The sequence below is a fragment of the Gossypium hirsutum genome, chromosome D11 (genome assembly GCF_007990345.1).
Source record: "Gossypium hirsutum isolate 1008001.06 chromosome D11, Gossypium_hirsutum_v2.1, whole genome shotgun sequence".
In the NCBI taxonomy this organism is placed as follows: domain Eukaryota; kingdom Viridiplantae; phylum Streptophyta; class Magnoliopsida; order Malvales; family Malvaceae; genus Gossypium; species Gossypium hirsutum.
The window spans coordinates 18,661,111-18,682,205 of NC_053447.1; the positions used below are offsets into that span (position 1 = coordinate 18,661,111).

At 32.9% G+C, this 21,095-nt stretch overlaps 2 long non-coding RNA genes across 2 annotated transcripts; both read right to left on the reverse strand.

Annotated features, from left to right (window-relative positions):
• Positions 1-4,612: 4,612 nt before the first annotated feature.
• Positions 4,613-5,812, reverse strand: LOC121223804 (uncharacterized). Its single transcript, XR_005921202.1, has 2 exons — positions 5,728-5,812; positions 4,613-4,869 (listed from the first exon to the last, which is right to left on the reverse strand). It is a non-coding gene; the product is annotated as an uncharacterized lncRNA (long non-coding RNA).
• A 7,172-nt stretch (positions 5,813-12,984) lies between these two features.
• LOC107916711 (uncharacterized) lies at positions 12,985-14,151 on the reverse strand. Its single transcript, XR_001689585.2, has 2 exons — positions 13,651-14,151; positions 12,985-13,273 (listed from the first exon to the last, which is right to left on the reverse strand). It is a non-coding gene; the product is annotated as an uncharacterized lncRNA (long non-coding RNA).
• Between the last annotated feature and the right edge of the window lie 6,944 nt (positions 14,152-21,095).

Sequence of the window (21,095 nt, forward strand, 5' to 3'; positions counted from 1 at the left end):
TTTGGAAATCAATGGCATGTATAAGCTAGTAAAGTAAATGTTAATGTGAAATGAATGTATGGTTAGCCATTGGTATTGCTAACAAATTTTGGTTTTGGTTTGTGATGAGGTTATATTATGAATACGTTAAATTTATCTTGAAAATATGTTGAAATGGATTGGTTGTGTTGGATTGGTCTCGGTTTAAAATTGCAGGGAAGATTAGATACTTGTAAAGGGGTTACATTGAGTTCAAAAAAAAACTTTAGAATTTTGCGAAAAATTTATTCGGTAAAATCTGGTAATGCCTCATACCCCATTTCGGCGACGAATACGGGTAGGGGGTTTTACAACATTACTTTGCGTTTACTCTTTTTGTACTAATGAAAGTTGAAACGAAACAATTTTTCAAATGCAAACCAAAATATTTTTCAATAATAATGAATTTATACCTATTTATTTGCCCATATATTTTTTACATCATCAAAGGTAACAAAATTATAAAATAAATTATTATTGTAGATAGAAAAAGTTGCCTCTTTAATGTATACAAAGTTAACAGTTAAAAAATTAATAACTTTACAAAATAATTTGTAATGGCCCAAATTCAAGGTTATCGGAATAGTGATTTCGTAACCACAAATCCGATTTAAAGAGAAATTTATTTTAATATTTTTGCATGAATATTGATATGAGAGGAAAATCGTATGAAAATATAGATAGAAGAATTTTAGCGATTTAGTGGTTAGTTAGAAAAAGAAATTATTGAAGAAATTGGGTAAAAATAAGGTATCGAGACCTCGATCTCTTAAAACCAAGTCAAAAATATTTTTATAAATATTTATGAAGTGTTAGCAATATGTTATTAAAATTTGTTAGAAAATTTTAATATTTGGGTAGTCAATTAAGTGAAAAGGACTAAATTGAAAAAGGTGTAAAAGTTACTAGAAGGATTAAATAGCTCAATTGTTAAATGAAGAGGGACATAAATTGAAAATAAGCCCAAAAGAAGATATTTTGGGCGGCATACGCTGAGAAAAATCAGGAGAATTGAAGAATTAAGGGTAAAATTGGAATATTGCAAAATTTACTTTAAAAGTTAGGACTAATATCTAGAATTCTCTTTATTTTTCTGCATTCTCATCAGCCAAAAAATGTCCTAAGGGTTTCTTCAAGCTGGCTTTTCATAATGTTTGCCCCAAGTGAGTTAATTCTTGCCTTTTTCTTGTAATTTTTGTGTTTCTAAGACTTTTACAACTAGGTCCTATTACTAAATTCATTAGTTTTTGATTTTATGAATGAATTTGAAAGTTTCTATGAATATGTGCTGGAATTTTATGATGAAATAGGATGAAATTGAAGCTTTAATTTGTTTATGAGGTGATTTTATTAGGTAATTTCAATAGCAATTGATTTATAGGACCTAATTGTGAAAAAGTTTGGAATTAAAGTCTAGTACTAAAATTCTGATTTCAAAAGCTTATAAAGTAGTTTAAAGTGATGGGATAAAGTGCTAATTGAGAAAAATCAGCTCAATTGAGAGGTTAATTGAGCAGGGATGAAATTATCATTTATTGAAAGTTTAGGGAAAAATGGTAATTAACATCATACACTAAAACAGTTTTGGACAGCAGCAGTAGTCCAACTTTGAAAAATCACCAAAAATTATAGAGATCGAATTAGAGGATGAATAAAATATGAAATTAAATCTTATTGAGTCTAGTTTCTCATAGAAGAAATGGTTTAATCAATGAAATTGTAAATCATGAGATATAATAGATTTTGTGATACAAGGTCAGAATGAATTCGGGTTCCCCTGTTCTGAGTTTGGAAAATCATTAAAAATTGTAAAAAATGATTATGAGTTATAATTTATATGGTTAGGATCCTTAATGAGTCTATTTTAAGAAGAAACAAGTGAAAACATCATCCGAATTCTGTACAATGAGATAATTAATTTTTAGTGAAGGGGGGTCGGAACTGTCAAACAATGAAACAGGGGAAACTTTAAAGAATAAACTGTACTTTTTGGCTAAACCAAAAATTTTGAAATTTTTATTTCAAGAAGAAATGTGAGTCTAGTTTCAGGAAAAATTAACGGATCTTAATTTGGAGTTCCGTAGCTCAAGATATAAATAATTTAGTGACTGTGACTCAGTGAGACAGCTTTGAATGCACTATAAATAATAATGAAATTATAGAGAATGTTACACATGAACATGAAATGTATTAGATTAATGATTAAATTTATTTATTTAGATCTAGAAAATTCAAATACGAAGCAAGATCGAGGAAAAGAAAAGTTCGGGATTAGTAGATTTTTGGTTACGAACAAGTGTCGAGGTAAGTTCGTGTAACTTGAATTATATTCTTAAATGCTTGAAATGTTTGTTATTGATGTGAATATGATTTGGATGTTTATTGTATGATAATTGATGAAATATTAATATATTTGATAAAAAGGGGAAGAAATCTCGGTTGAATGAAAGGAAAATTCGGTGGATCTCTGAAAAGGAATTGACGGTAAAAAGGATCTAGCCCGGACGGGTGATCCTATCCTGATATAGCCCTCCCGAAGAATATGTGGAAAATGGATTTAGCCCGGACGGGTAATCCGAATTAGGGTCTGAATTTAGCCTAGACTGGTAATTCAGATCCAAGCTCATTAGAGTAATTTTCGTTGCAGGGGATTTAGCCTGGACTGATAATCCCAACAATACTCTATGAGTTTATATTACAGGGGATTTAGCCTGGACTGGTAATCCCGCTATAAGGATGAGGTTCGCGGGAGTGTGCTCTCTGAAATGGAAATGTGCACACATGAATATGAATTGACGGACCCGGAATTTGTACACTTAGGTGTACCCCTGAAAATCCATCGAAATTCCAAGTAGTTCAACGGGATAAATATGGAAAAATAACAAGGAAATGGAAATCATGGAATTGATGAGCTCATCAATCATGATATATATTATTGATACGTGGAAATTATTGGACTAATTTGAATGTTGAGTTTGTGCAGGATAGGGGAATAATGTATTGAATGGATGTCTGAATGTTTATTGCATTGTATAAAAAAAATATTAGGTAAGTATAATTCCTGTTACATGAGCTTACTAAGCACAATGTGCTTACCCTGTTTCTTTTTCCCCTGTTTGTAGAGTTAAGAGCTCGGAGGTCGGATTTGGTCAGAGACACATCATGTAACACCCCTAACCCGTATCCGTCACCAGATTAGGGTTACGAGGTATTACCGAACAAGACACAGTTTAGCACAATCATTTATCTCTTTTCATACACCAAAGAATAACGATACATTTATAACATTATCAAACTTGAATATCCTCAATTTACTTATTTTAAATTCAAATATATAAAATGATAATTACAATTCAAATCAATCATACCTTACTAAGCATGTATCACAAATAAACACATTTCAAAATTCAAACTAATTCAATTTAAACATACATCAAAGCTCAATCGAACATATTCTATAATTAACAAACTCGAACCAAACTTGTATACATCAGAGTCATGTTAAATTATATAATACTTTCAATATTCGATTTCCCTAAATCCATCGTATTAATGACATTTTCATAATTAAATCATATTCAAGCATATATCTTTACTTTTCATATATAGAAAATATGTCCGTACATAATTTCACTATTTAAATATCAAACATTGCATTTCATAACTTCTGTATATGTACATAATGAAACCAATATGTATACAACTTAATGTCCAATCACATTTACAACATTAGTAACATTATATTATGGTCGTACATACCTTTGATGTCATTATATTATACACATATGACCATTTCAATGAAATCATTCAATCATAAACTATATACGCTCAATACAAATCAACTTATCATTTAATCGACTAATCCAATAAATTTATAAAAGCTAAATTCAAACTTGTATTGCTCACTTAACTATCATTACCCGAATTCGTATGTATCTTATTCATAAATTTTAAATCTACCTTGAAATCATTTATATATATCATTTAAAAGACCAAAAACATGCATATTTATCTATTACAAGTTTGCGCATATAAATACACCATTTTAGCCATATCAAAAAAAAATCCATACAATTCATATCATTTTACAAAAATAAAATCGAATATTAAGTCCACTTGCATGAGCAAATCGTACCTTTATTAAATACTCCACATTCCTAATTTATTTCATAACAAATTGACATCCATAAATAACCTCATAATTTGTACAAGATTTAGCCATTAAATCATAAATCAAAATATGCCATTTCCGGGTTCACTTAATTACTAAATTACATAACAATACCTTAACAAAGCATATCAAACAAGATTCACATATATTTACTTATAAATAAACCATAGCCGAAACACTAAGACTAAAACCAAACATATCACACATATCATATATATATAACACATAACCAAGATTAATTAAGCTTGAATATCATTTACCTTATTACCGAAGCACATGACTAAAACACCATAATATATATATACACCATGGCCAATTCAGAGATTAACATATTATACCAAACTCACTTCACTTATATGCTTTAACTAAGCTCACTTATGCCGAATTATTTACCACCTTCTTAACAAAACATATCAAACATAATTCACATAAATAAATATGCCATAGCTGAAATACCAAAATCAACATATCTATCACTTGATCAAAAGTATAAAAACCATGCTTAACAAAATAAATGAGCCATTTTTGCATGGCTCATATTTACATACCCAAAAAATCAAACATATTAACTAGACTATACATGCCATAAGTTTAAATTCAAACTTAGTAAAATACCGAAAACAGTTGATAGTGTGATAGACTTCTCTGACGATTCCCGTGCTCTTAACCAACTTCCAAATCTATAAAATTGAAAGCGATTACACACAGTAAGCTATTAAAGCTTAGTAAGCCATAAGCAAATAAACATTTAATCATTTTCATAAATTAAGCTAGACAATTAGTAATAAATCATTATAATTTCACATATAATTCAATTTATCAATTTATATATATCAAAACTTATATAATTTTTAATAACTTCCCTCTTTACTGAATAATCAATTGAACATTAATATATCCAATCATCACTTTCCTCAATGCACATATACATCAAAGGCCGAATACATATATATTCAAATATGCAATCACATAATTCATATTTCACATAACTTCATATCATCAATTCAAGTATACAACTTACCTTATTTTCAAATAGGTAATCAACGATCACATACCTAGTCACTTAACCTGATTTATACATTCGTACACAACTTATCTTTGCCCGTTGAACCATTCAGAATTAAAAAGGATACTCGGATAGTCAAAAGACTCGTACAATGCCAACGTCCCAGACGTGGTCTTACATGTAATCACATATCAATGCCACTGTCCCATACAGGGTCTTACACGAATCAAATACGATGCCAATGTCCCAGACATGGTCTTACACGTAAACACAAGTCGATACCAACGTCCCAGACGTGGTCTTACACGATAACACATATCGGAAATCCTATGTCATGACATATGTATCCTATCTATTCCTAAGGTTCGTATGGGCTCTCGGACAACGTATCTCGATCGAATCAAACACGAAATAAAACTTCCTGGCTTATCACACATTCGGCCAATACACATATATATCCACAAAATTCAATTCAACAAATAACATATATATATTTGCAAATTCAACAACATTTATATGCTAATAGACTTACCTCGGATGTCGTCGACTGTTAAATCGGCTACTCGACCACTTTTGTATTTCCCCGATCCAAATCCGATTTCTTTAATTCTTGATCTAAGCATATTCAAATTAAGTTTATTTAAACATCATTCTATTCAATTTAACCTAAAAACACATAAATAGGCAAATTACAATTTTTCCCCTAACATTTCACACTTTTTACAATTTAGTCCTTTTTGCTCAAAACACAAAATTTGACTTCACTCCTTAAGGGCCGAATATTCCTAGTGTCCATACAAGCCCACATATTTCATTTATTTCACATTTTAGTCCCTAAAAATTTATTTTTACAATTAAACCCTAATTACTCAAATTCATCAAAAATTCAAAGACAAAACATGTTAATCTTTCACATATCTTTCATATTCCATCATCAACTATCACAAAGCTCAAGCATTCATCAATGGCATTTCTAAAAATCGTCAACAATTCACAAAATTAAGATATGAGTTTTGAAGCATTCAAAGCAATGATCTCAAAAACGTAAAAATTATCAAAAACCGAACAAAAACCAACCTTGAATTAAGCTTCAAAATGGCCGAATGTTTCAAGCTTTCAAACCTTGTTTTTATTTTCTACATTCGGTGAAGAAAGATGAACATAAAATGGTGGCTTTTAATGTTTTGTTTTATTATAACATATATTATTATATTATTATTATTTTAACTTTTATTTTATATATATATAAAAATCACATATCATTATTATGCCATCCACTACCTATTACTATTGGCTAAATTACAACATAAGGCCTCAAACTTATAAAGACAACAACAATTAGGCACTTTCTTAATTAACCATCAAATTTTCATTTTACGCGATTAAGCCCTTTTTTTCAAATTAAGCACACAAACATAAAATTAATTCACGAAACTTTCACATATGTAAATTCACACAAAATTAACACAGAAAATAATATTAAAATATTTTTCAGACTCGATTTTGTAGTCCCAAAACCACTGTTCCGATTAGGGTCAAAATCGGGCTGTTACACATCACACTATCAACCTCAAGATCTCGGTACATAAAGAAACTTTATTTTGGAAATCAATGGCATGTATAAGCTAGTAAAGTAGATGTTAATGTGGAATGAATGTACGGTTAGCCATTAATATGGCTAACAAATTTTGGTTTTGGTATGTGATAAGATTATCTTATGAATACGGTAAATCTATCTTGAAAATATTTTGAAATGGATGGGTTGTGTTGGATTGGTCTCCGTTTTAAAATTTTAGGGAAGAGTAGATATTTATAAACGGGTTATACTGAGTAAAAAAAATTATTCAGTAAAATCTGGTAATACCTCGTATCCTATTCTGGCGACGGATACGGGTAGGGGGTGTTACATAATTTTTTTGCATAATAACTATTTTAGCCCTCCCACTTACAAAAAAGTTATTTTAGTCTTTTATTTAATTTTTTACCTCTTTTAACCTTTGAACTTGTATTGTTTGTCAAATCATCCCGAAATGAATGAAAAAGTAAACGTTTATTAATTTTGTTGACATAACATACATGTGGATTGCCATGTTAGCAATTAATGATTTTTTTTATCATGTAGAAGATGTCATTCTGATAATTGATAATCATCATCTTTCAACAGCCTTATCTCATGGCTCTTTTGATTATTCAGATTCGACACTGCAGATTAAAGACTGTATCCACCTTAGTACTTATTTTAATTCTTTGACCTTCTGGTAAACTAGCAGAAATGTTAATAAAGTCGCTCATTCTTTCACAAGGGCGACTCTATCTCAAGCAAAGTACTCTGAATTTGTCACTTGTCCTCCTTTTATTGTGGGTATTTTAATTTCGGGTTGTAATGGTGATAATGAAGAAAGCTAAGGCCGGGTGTATTGGGTAAGCTTATTGACTTGGGATTAGTTTCTTTTACTCGTTGTCTCCGTTTTTTCGAGTTATTTTAATGAAATGATATTTTCATAAAAAAATAATTATAAAAATCATAATATTATTGATCGGTTGCGAATAGCTTACATAAAATTAACGCAAAAATAGACATTCAATTAAACCTCAAAATAATATCCATTATTTACTCGATAATTACAAGTGCACAACATCATTGTCCATTAATAATTCTAATGAAATAAATCCGTAAAGAAATATTTTGAGGACCAAACCTACAAGAAAATGTGCGAATGACTTCAACCAATTAACTCAACTCACTAATTAGCTAAATTACTAATTTAAGTTAAAAGACAATAAAGCAAGTAAATACAATGAATATATAAAATAAGTGTAAATAAAGTAAACTTGATAATAGAATGTTATTTGATTATTCAACTTCAATTCATTAATGTAGTTATTAAGGATCACATTTAGTTAATAACAATTAATACCATATAACGAATCAACCCCAAACTAGAATCAATAACATGGATGCACCTTCGAAATTAGGCTAAGTGCTAAAACACACAAGTGCCATTGTCAAACATGCCTTAATGTGACCAATTGATTTAACAATTCGCCAACCTTGTACTATGTGCAATGTAGTCCTCGTATGGTTGTTTTAATGAAACCTTTATTAGGTAACCTCTGACTAGATTGTTAAGTTAGAGTAGGTGGTTGGCTTTCAATCTACTTTCCCTTAGAACTTTTATTAACTTCCTTATCACCTAAGATTAACATGTGCACAAATCAAGAGAATTAAACTGCAACCATCTTATAAAAATAAGGTTTTAATCCTATTTCAATTACTAAGCCATTGACAATTAACATAAAAGATATTAAGATGAAGCATAATGACAGAGAAATAAATAAAGTTAAGAAAAACTTGACAATAAATAATTCCCCATCAGGTTGTTACAGTCTACTAGCAAATTTAGAAAAGAATCCTTTGATGGCTATAAATTAAAAAAAATGAAAAGTAGACTTCCTAATCTATTCCAAAGCGTCTTTTTCAACTTATTTGCTAAAGTTTAATTTTACAAAGCTTTTCTAAGGCAAACTCATGAGCTAAAGTCAAAATACCAAATTGCTCATGTAAAAACGAAGTGAAAAATAAAATGTAAAAATCAACATAAGGTCGCGGTGCATGAATGCCAAGCCATGACCTCTTTTGGCAAATTTTCCTTCTTCGCTTTTTTCAACTTTTCTTTATTTCATCTTAACCTAATTTACTTTTCCTTCATCGAATTTGATCCTATTGCTTACAAAATACTTTAAAAAAGCTTACTACGTAGAAGATATAGAAAAAGTACTAAACATAACCTAAAAACATTAAAAATAAACTAAGACACATTAAAAATAAACTAAGACTCATTTTACAACAAAATAGTTGTAAAATCAACCAAAAGACTTAAAAAACTAACTCTAAAACACTTAGAAACAATTTAAATGTGAGTAAATAAGAACCTAAAATATGTTACAAATATATTCATCATACCCTCAAACTCACATTTTAGCTTGTCCACAAGCAAAACAACTCAAAAACAAAAACAAATATGCAATTCTAAGGTTCTTAACATAACTTGATGAAAAGATTATGAATGAGTGGAGAAAAAGTAATTTAACACTATAAAGAATCTAGGTTATTGAATATGTCCAAATATGATACTAGCAATAGCATAGAAAGTCTCTAGAAAAATTTACATAGATGGAAAGTAATAAAACAACGAAATTTTTGTACTCGTGTGTGCAAGTTACATGTTGTGAAATCTCTTAGTGCATTAGAAAAGTAATAAACAATAAATAAATGGATGTCATGAACTAATAAGCTCATTATCTACTACATCTCCCTTAAATCAGCTTTAAGTATGCAAAAAAGTCACTAAGCCTTAATAGACTTGTAATTGGGCTTAATGTTCAGTTATGATGATTCAAATAATAAGAGAATAAAAGGCTTAACCTAAACTCAAGCTACTTGAAGATCAAATTGTGCAAATAAGTATTTGTTCCTTATATTCTCTAATGTCTTCCCAATCACATTTTCAACTCTGTCATTTTTCGCTCACTCATTTTTATCTTTATCACTCAAGAATAAAGTATGTATATGCAAAAGAAGAAAAACAATGTACTCTTTCTGACACTCTTTTCTGAGACTTGACTTTATCTAGCTTCATCTTAAGCTTTCATTTTACCTTTATGATTTGAATCATCCAAAGTTAACCATGTAAAAAAATACACGAATTGTCGAGTACCTTTGGTGGACTTGTAAATATCTTTCCACCATGGCAAATTCTTACCTTAATCCCTTCATTCTACATCGAACTCATTATTAACTTACCGTATTATTTCTACAATTACCTTATTATAACTTATCATGTGCATATACCCTTCCAGAGGAAAACCCATTTACTTACATCATCTTATGTGGCCTTCAAAATATAAGTTTTGGCGGATAATCAAACACTACGTTTTTCTTGTAGAACTGTACTTATACTTATAAGATAGTTCGAATAGATATTTCCTTAATCAGATAGTCCTAAAAGACTTCAAAGCCACCGATAGTTCCCAGCGGACTCTTTCCTCACTAGGTCATGTAAGGTAGACTTCCCCTTTATAAAATAGTCCTTAGTGGACTTCTAAGCGTTAGATAGTCCCAGTGAAGATCTTTTTTTCATTCGTTGATTTTTCCGAACATCTCTATCTTCAAGATATTCCTTGGCAAACATTCCTCATAAGATAGTCCGTGGCGAACTTCCCTTTTTTGGCAAACTCGTTGCCAATACAAACTTAAGATTAAGATCTGGAGAATCGTCTCACTTTCTCATAACCCTTTTTAACTTATTTATCACCATTGGCAAACTCTTAATGGTAGATACATATTCCCAAAAGTTCTGAATGAAACCCCTGATTCTACGTACAAGATGCTCTCACATTTTTCTCATGTAATCGCATTTTGTCTAGACCTCTTATCAACAAGTTTGCCAGTATTCACAACACTTATAGCTGATATTTTATACTTCTCACCATGCGAGTCATACAATAACTTCCACTTTTATGACCTAATAAGCTTCTCTGTTTATTGTCTTGGTAGACTTCCTATAAAACTCGATTTTTTTACAATGTCAGAAATAATGGTTCAAGGACCAAAATTTTAATGACATAGTCAAAAAAATATTATTTACTTATATTTACCAACTTGTTAGAGTCTTTTATCGATGTTGGAATTAGTGAATTCGATCAGCAGATTAGAAATGAAAGTGTATAGACTAAACTGTAAGAATTAAAGAATAGTTCGTCAAATAAGTTCAATAAAAATTATTCAAGGTTTAAGGTTAAAAGTGGTAAATAACCACTCTTGCATGGTAATGCCGGTTGTGTCAATGTTTAGTGGAAACACCTATTAATTTTCATTTAACTATGAAAATTAATGCGTTAAGTATTATAGGCTGAAGTGGATGGAAAGAGAGTCTATTTCTCGTCTTCCTCCACTGAAAACTTTGTTCTTTGTAGAAGAAAGAAAAGCTCTAAGCTTTCTCAATTAATTGACTTTGTATATAAGTGCTTTCAAAGCATATTCTTCTTGCGTTTCATGTTTTTGATATCCTTATATCTCGATTTAGCTAACCTGCATATCTAGTCTCAAAATTGTTGAAGTCTAAAGTATGTTATTGATAAACTAAATGTATTAACGTACAAAACAAGAACCAAATCAACTAGTAGATAATAAAAGAAAAGGAAATACCATGGATTGATTATTGACGTTCAATTTCTACTACTGTACCAGGTAAGTTCATATGGTGTTGTTGGGCTTAATTATGAAATGTTGTATGTGAATGTATATGGTAAAATGTCAGTAAACTTGTATTGATAAGGTGAGAAAAGTATTAACCAGTAAAAAAGAAAATTTTGTTATGTATATTAAGCCCAAATGAGCAAAGAATACAATTGGCATGCCAATAGGAGTATTTGTGCACTATACGAAAAAATGGAAATGTGAAAAAGATAAAGGATGTTACTAAAGTTTTCTGGAATCTTGCATTTGTTGTGGATTTCCAATTTAATCTTTTCAGAGATTTTGGCAGGTTATCGGGGGAGAATATTTAGCCTACAGGTTTTGTACTATGCGTATCTAGCGTGTTATCGGTTGTAATAACTTTTATGAACAATTTGGCATTTATAGGAGGAGAACATTTAGCCTAAGGGTTTTACACTATGTGCATCTAACGTGTTATTGATTGAAATAGCTCTTATTAGCAATTTGGCATGTTATCGGGGAAGAATATTTAACCTACGTGCTTTGCACTATGTGCATCTGGCGTATAATCGGTTGAAATATCTCTTATGAGCAATCTAGTGTGTTATCGGTTGGAATAGCTCTTATAAGCAATCTGGCACGTTATCGAATGGATACCCGCATATTCCTTTCTATTCTTACTGAGTCATTGGGCAAAATTTTTCTAAAATAGTAATGTTTACAATATGATTTATATAGATTAAAATAATGTATGAAGGAATAATAAAATGTTTGGGACATGTTATATATTTGAATGCGATGCACTCGCATTGTACATGTGAAATGTGTTGGCAGGATAAGGAAATTAAGTTAAGTGTTATAAATGTATGAATATTTTGTGAGGTGAGTTTAACGTTTAAAACCTATGTACTTACTAAGCATATTTGATGCTTACCCTGTTTATCTTTTCCCTTTCTTGTAGAGATTTTGGCAGAACTCGACAGGAGGATTAATCCACAACTTATAATATCCAGCTCCTTTTTCAGTAGAATTATTTTAACTCTACACTGGGTCAGGTAGCATGTATACAAGGTCTATTTGGTAAAATTGTATATGAAATGAAGGATCATGTTTTGAACATTGTGTATATATATATGTATATACTCTTTTGTGTTAATTTATTCAATGTTGGAGTAAACTATCAGTATGTTTGAAATAGAAATAATTGTGTGTTAAACATGTTAACTTACTTTGGATAATTGACAAACTGTTTGGGCGGATAATAATAAAGTTATACAAAAGCGTGGCGTATAGTCATCTGGCGAATAGATTTTGGGCGGGAATTTTCTAGTGGATCACCTTAGCATGTTTTGTTTTTTTTTTAATCGTACAACATTTTAACGACTTTAAAAATAGATTTCTTTGATGGTTTTGTTTTGTGAATGTCTCTATTCTACTGTAGCATCTCGTAATTTAGGCCCGACAACCAAGCCAGACGAAGGGTGTTACACTTCTCTTTTTACAATAAGGCAAACCTGTCATCCACTAGAATTATGCCATGGTTAGTCATGGACCTTCGACTCCAATGAGTCATTAAACATTCTCATTGTATCGCTCCATAAAGCTAGTGTACAGCCCAAATTTTCCCGGGCCTCCAAACCAAATGGTCCAAATCCATTTACAAAATTTTAACCCAATCCTGAAGCCCAATTACAATACCCGGCCCAAAGCCCAACAGCCCCAAAAAAACCTAATGGTCAAACTAGGGTTTTAGTTTTCTGAAACCCTAATCTCTACTGTAGGTGCGCCGCTAGTCCCATCATCACCCTACCGCCGCGCCATCGACCCTGGTCACCTCAGCCACCTGCTTTCTGCCCACCTGCAAAACGAAAAAGAACACGCAATGGCAGCCCAAATAGCAGAGAAGCAATAACAAACAGAGAAAAAGCAAATAGGCATTTTGGCTATAAAATCAAGAAATTCAATGTAATCAGGGGGGCAAAATCACTGTAATCGGGGGTATTTTTCTTTTATTTTGTTCTTCTTTTCTTTCGGTTAAAATCGAATCTGCTGTAAGGAAGAAGAAGTTATTCCTTTGCTTCTACGATTATTGAGAAATAAAAACAAAAACAAAACAAACTTTTGAAGTTTTTTTTTAGATTTGCGTTTATGTTTATGTTTATTTCATTTTATTTTATTTTTATTTTATTTTCTACATAAGAAATAAATAATAAAAAGGGAAGGACGAGGACTTACCTGCGCCGTCGCCGGACCTAAATCGGAAAGAGGGTGGGTTGAGTCTCTCATCTTCGCTTTTAGGGATCGAAAAACCCATATATTTAGGTTCATATTAGAGCTCGGAAATAGGGGACCTCCTCGCGCCGTGTCGGCCTTTGGCAGGGGTGACTGCACGGCGAATCGCCGTCGAGGTTGGCGCCGGATCTCAGAGGGCCAAAAGGGATGGAGGCTCTGCCTTTTTTTATTTTTTTGAGGCTGCTGAAATAAACTAGGGTTTTTTTAAGGGATTTTAAAAGCTTCATTAAACGGCGCCGTTTTGGTGTTTGGCCCGTGACCCGACCCAATGGCCCCTAGGATCCGCATGTTTTTGCGGTGAGGGGATATTTTGCGCGCAAGGCCCTTCCTCTTTGAGCTGTAGTGCAATCGGGTCTTTCTGGTTTTTATATTTTGGCCGCATAATTTTTTGATAGTTCCATTTTTGTCCGAAATGGAACACTGAGCTTGAGGGAGGGGAATATTTCCTAATCGATCTCTCATCCCTTAAGCGTGTTTCATTTTAGCCTCAAATCACCCTTTTTACTTATTTATGTTTCAACCCCCAAAGTTCACCTTAAGTTTTAATTTAATCCTTTTGTATTTTGTTTATTTTCCTATTAAATAATAAATTTGATGTTATACTATTGTTAATTATTATTGCTGTTACTTGCTCATTTATACCTTTAAAATTTTAAATTTTATCATATATATATATGTATATCTTTATCTTTTTCTTTATCTTTATTTTTTATATTTTCATATTTTATAATTTGTATCTATGAATCTATATACATACTTTTATTCCTATAAAAATATACGCATACCTATATGTTCTACATTTTCATATATTTTTACACACATATATTTTTATGCTTTATATTTCTAACATACGTACATATATATATATTTTATATAATTTTATTCATTATTATTGTTTCACTTGGTGTTCATTTATTTATTTATTTACATGCTCATTATTATTATTTACTTAAGTGTTTTAGTTTGTATTCGCAAATCTACTTTTATTTGTGTATACATTGTTGATTTCTTTTTATTATACATTTACCATCTTATTTATCCTTTTTATTTGCATGTATTATTTTATTTACATTATCATCATCATTCCATTACCCCCATTTTTTTATTTAGATTTTAAAAAAAATTTAAAAATATAAGTAATATTCGGTATTTAGGATCTTCGAGAGAATCGAGCCCTAACGTATTGAGTTTCAACTTTCTGCGTTGAATTTAAATAATCGAGATTACTCTTTTAAAAATGATAAAAAGCTCGTTATCGAGAATTCAATACGTTGTGTCCTAACGCATTGGACGTGACACGTTGTTTTCTCTAGACGAAGATTTTTCGAAATAAATGCAATATTCAATGTTTAATATTTTGAGAAATTGTGCCCTAACGTATTGGGTTGTGATTTCTTCATTTGATTTAAGCAATTGAATATTATTTTAAACTTTATTACACGAATATTTTCAAACTCAAGTATTAAACGATATTGGGATTTAAAAAAGGATCATGTCCTAACTTACTGGTCGTGATCCTTTTTTTAATCCAAAATAGTTAAATATCTTTTAAATAAGTAAATTTTTGACATTTATTCGTGTATTGGGAATTCGAGACATTGTGTCCTAACTTACTGGATATGATACTTGTTTTTTCGATTAACGTGAAATATGCCTCATTTTCTCAAAATTTTCAACATTTTAATTCAAGGATTGTATTTTTAAAATTCTTCAAAGTTTTCAATTTTCGACATTAAGACGTCAGCTAATCAACTAGGTACCAATTTTGGGCGTTACGAGGGTGCTAATCCTTCCTCGTACATAACCGACTCCCGAACCCGTTTTTCTAAATTTTGTGGACCAAACTTGTTGTTTTAATAAAATCAAATCATTTATTAAAACAACCATTTTTCGAGGTGATCCGCTCACACCTCATCAAAAAGGATCGGTGGCCACTCCTATTTTCGTTTTCATTTTTCAAAACCCAAGTCGACCCCATTTTTGTCAAAAAATAGTGTCAACAGCTTGGCGACTTCGCTGGGGACCAAAATAAGTGAGTCAAGCCACGAGTTGATTAATCTTTATCTTTTTGTCGAAAATCGAAAACTTGGTTTAAATATACGATCCTTTCGTTGCATTTCACTCATCTTTATTACGATATTCATCATGGTGGTTTATAATTGCCCTGTTTGTTTAAATTTGTGTATATTTCTGCACATTGCATTGCATGACCGTTGGTCACACCCTTTTAAGTGGGAGTGAGAAGCTACGCCTTCGTGAGGTTTTCACCTCCGCATGGGATAGTGAATCACTTCCGGGATATATCCGTACCTATGTCTTAGTGAGATTTTCATCTCCGCATGGCCATAGGGAAATGTATCCCCCTGAACTGAACCCAATCTATATGAGCCTAATCGGTGAGGATCGAGGAATATGCTGGTTCGGGTACCTTTACTTTAGAACCAAACCTCATGTAGTGAACCTTAGGAGCCCACCCTAGGTAGAACCACTTCGAACCCTTAGTGGTCACCCGAATAGGTGTTCTATTTATTCTTGCTTGATTTTGCTTTGGACTAACTTGTTTTCTTTTTTTTTTATGACTGCATTGCATTTTCATCATAGAAAAGAGGTGTTGATTCAAATTTGATTGCTAAATAGAAAAGCTTGTCATGGAAAACGAATTTCTTGATAAAGTAGGATATGATGCGACTGCCTGACTATGGACTGATTAAACACAACGAGAGAAAGCTAGAAGTCCTTGGAGGAATATACGACTATGCTTTGCCACTTGAGGATTCAAACCGACAAAGATAATTTGAAACCAGTTACGAAACTAAAGAGCATCGTGGGGGAGCATTGGGTCGTAGCTCGAATCAAACAAGAAGGAGATAGTAGAGACAGATTTTGGAAATTCGTAAGATTTGATCTTAGCATTCGTATAAAGAAGGAGATCAATGTATTCGCCTGGAATATGAGGGTAAAGCCACATATGTAATCTATTTTATGTAAAGAAATTTGTCTTCTAGAAAAGTTGTTCTAATAGAATTGAATTCAGAATCAATGCCTCTCTTTCTTTTTGTATTCATTTTATGCATTTGCATTACAGTGCATCATTTGCATTAGATTTTCACAAAATGACCTAATTAGGTAAAATTATTTCAGCTAACCTGGAAACCAATAAGAGTCAACCAATCGAACATCACTACGGTACCCGTCTCAAGAGAAAAGTAATGGATTAGAGGTTAGAAAGATTGGAACAATTGCAAAAAGAAATGCAAGATAAGATGCAAGAACAATTGGATAAAATCCAACAAGGCGCGCTGGAATTCCAAAGAATTATGAGCCAACTGACACAATTATTAGCTGATAAAGGAAAGAGCCCTGTAATCAATTCGGGATTTGATCATGAGGGCCCTGTTTATCCTCCAAGTTTTGCCCCAATGGACACTCAAGCACAACCGGATATGTATCAACATAGAGCGCGTGATCGCATTAGACCTCAATGCCAAGTCGGTGCCTCGGCACCAATGAACTACCTGACAGGCTCAGGTTCCAATCCAAGGAACGATCCAACCAATCTTATAGTTCCTAATTTAGACAAAATGGTAGAAGCAAGGGTAGAACTACCAAAGCAATTCAAAGATCGGTTTAAGTGGTTGGAAGAAAAACTCAAAGCAATGGAGAATGCTGATTACCCTTGCAGGGTTGACGCCAAGGATCTAAGTTTGGTCCCAAATCTAGTACTCTCGCTGAAATTCAAGGCTCCAGAATTCAAAAAATACAATGGGACTAGTTGTCCTGAAGCTCACATCACGATGTTCTGCCGAAGAATGACAAGATATATTGATAACGATCAACTGTTAATTCATTGCTTCCAAGATAGTCTGATCGGGTGGGCTGCCAAATGGTACAACCAGTTGAGCCATGCCAATATCCACTCATGGAAAGACTTGGTACAGGCTTTCATGAAGCAATATGGCCACGTGACAAACATGGCACCTGACAGAGTTACACTACAGAACATGGAAAAGAAGCTAAGTGAGAGCTTCAGATAATATGCCCAAAGATGGAGAGAGGTAGCAACGCAAGTCCAACCACCTCTTCTGGAAAAAGAAACCACGGTGCTTTTCGTCAACACTCTGAAAACCCCATTCATTAACCACATGTTGGGAAGTGCTACCATGAGCTTCTCAGATATGGTAATGATTGAGAATGCCATAAGAAGTGGAAAGATAGATACGAAAGAAAGCTTCAAAAGATCAACCCCAAAGAACAAAGAAAATAAAGTAAGCAACCTGAGCATGTATAATGAAGGGTATCCCAAATCGATCATTATGGCCCAACCAAGGGTCATAACTATCGGCTATCACAGTATTAAAATCGTATCCAAAAAGGGGGTTGGTTAGGAGAACACTTCGAAGCGTATTGAATAGTAAGACTATGGAAGAGATCCCTGTATTTTTTGAGCTAATTCGGAGTAATGTCCAAAACACGCTTATTGCTCTAAGCCTAGGGGCAATAAGAATCCTTTTGTGAGATAGGCTTATGTCGAACATCTTTATTTCAATAAAATGCATCTTTGTTTCTCACTTCGAGTAAATATTCTTTTATTGTTTCCATTTCATTCATAATCATACTATACAGATAAATATTCGTAGATTCTTTTATTCTTTGGATCTACTTTTATCCTATAACAGGTCTCCAGGTATCAATGATATGAGCAACACTGATATTGACTCAGAACCTCCTTTTGAGCAGGATATGTGTCTAGAGGAACCTCGGGACTTTGGAGATAACTGAGACTATAGCTTATCTCCTGATTTGTTCCGGATGGTAGAACAAGATCCTACCTTACAAGGAATCTATGGAAGTCATGGCCTTCCTCTATGTGGGGCATGGATGTCATTGAGCCAATCTCGCCTAAGGTTTTTGGCGATCATCAATTCATCTTTATGATCGTCGATTATCTCACTAAGTGGGCAAAAGCTACTTCATATGCCGATGTCACAAAGTCAACGGTCAGCAAATTCCTGAAAAAGAAATCATATGTCAGTATGAAATACCGAAAAGGAGCATACCTGACAATGCACTAAAATTGAACAACGGCACGATATCAGAAGTTTGTAGTCTGTTCAAGGTTAACACATTTCGCCCCAAAATGTACGGCGCAGTGGGAGCAAAGATAAAACAAAAAAGGAAGAGAAAAAACTGTTACCAGGGCAACACCTTGCCTTATCGTAGTTTTTCTCATTGAGGTCAAGATTTTTTCTCTCCGAGTGTCGGATCAGATCTTGATTGAAAAGAAATGTTCAAAGTTATCCGTCTTGGTCAAAGGCACAAAAAAAAAAGACGCGAGCTCATCAGAGAAGGTTCGCCCTAGAGAGTTCCATGAAGGAGACCTAACATCGAAGAAAATCCTCCCCATACAAAAAGGGCTTTAGCAGAAAGAAGATGTCAAACTGAAAAAGACCTTATGTGGAAGGTTTTATCTAGAGAAGTGTTGATTTTGACCAGATAGGATAGCAAGGACTTACCTGATCCTACGAGTTCGAATTCAATCAAAGAATGCAAAAAGAAAAAGAAAAAGAAAAAGGAGAGGCCAAGGTGAAAACCCACAAAGGGCGCCTTGAGACCAAAGGGGTTTTGAATTGAAAACCCGGGAATGGGCAATTCAAATTTTGATCAAAGGTAGGGCATGTGGCAACTTGTTCTCCCTGAATTAGCAAGAAGGTGAGACGCTACATCTCGGGGCATCAACACATTCTTCTAGGACTTCTAGACACATATCAAGTTCAAAAGGATCCTCAAGAAGTTTGGGGCAGAGAAGCTCATACTACGATACCTGGGATACCTACTTTCATTTTATTCATTGTCATATTTTGACAAGTACATCATCTTGATTAATTTGCTATCATTTTTGTATCTTAGCAAAATTTGCTATCTTGATTATTTATTCATTTCGAGCTTTGCCCTCAATAAAATTTCATCTTATCCATTGTGATAATCTAATTCATTTCGTATCTTAGCAAAATTTTCCATCTTAATTTTAAGCTTTATTCTCAATAAAATTCCATATTATCTATTGTGATAATCCTTTTCATCATATTCCTTTTGAATCTTAGCAAAATTTGCTATCTTGATTAATTTATTCATCGCGAGCTTTGTTCGCAATAAAATTTCATCTTGTCCATTTTGATAATCTTTTTCAAGCATTTTTTATTGAAATAATGATTAATGGACAGATAATATTCAAGCAAAAGGAGTTTTTCATATTACTCTGAAAGCTTCTAAATAATACAGGAACCTGAAACAGGACTATTGTTTAGAACACACCAAGTTTAAAGGTTGAAATGTCTAAGAATAAAAAGTCTAAATTAAGACTATCCTTTTAGATTTTTTTTTGTTCAAGTATGGGTTGAACGAAACGGCGAAATGTCGTGTTGGTGACAAAGCTTCAATGAACAAACGAGCAATGATCACCGAGTGATAAAAAGAGGTTATTGGAAGAGAAAATTCCACAATGTTGCATAAAAATTTGGTACAACACCCTGGGAATGGTGTAGAAGACCAAAGAGATTTAGATCCTGTATCCTTGAATTACAGTAGGAGAGGATTGAGAAAGAGCCAGATCTTATACTCAGTGGGAGGAAGATGGCTCGAACTTTATGTCCCAAAATTATCGTGGGCTTAACCTTGAAGATTACGACAGATTGAACTTTGAAAATTATAGTAGGGGCAATCCGATCAAGTAAGAGATAAGCATTACCAACTGGACAAAATAGCATTTGGACATGTTGGCAATAAAGCCTTATTGAGCAATGGGCAATAACAACTCAAACATTGAAAGATCATTTTCATTTTGCATTCATACATACATATTTAGCCAGGATATTTTGATTCATTTCGATCATAATCACTAGGTCATGTTCCCCAAAGAACAGATCAATGAAGATGGCAGATCTTGCCTTCCTGAACTGACAGTGAGGCAGATCGAAGAAACCATAGTTTGTAATTAAAATATTGAAGCCACAACGGCGAATCTTACTCTCCTAGGCGGTGCAATGGAACAAATTGAAGCCACAACGGCGAATCTCACTTCCCCGGTATTGTAATTAAAATATTGAGGCCACAACGGCGAATCTTACCTTCCCAGGCGATGTAGTGGAACAGATTGAAGCTACAACGGTGAATCTTGCTTCCCCGACATTGCAATTAAAAGATTGAAGCCACAACAGCAAATCTTACTTTCCCAGGCGGTGCAGTGGAACAGATTGAAGCTACAACGGTGAATCTCGCTTCCCCGACATTGCAATTAAAAATTGAAGTCACAACGGTAAATCTTACTTTCCCAGGTGGTGCAACGGAACAGATTGAAGCTACAACGACAAATCTCGCTTCCCCGACATTGC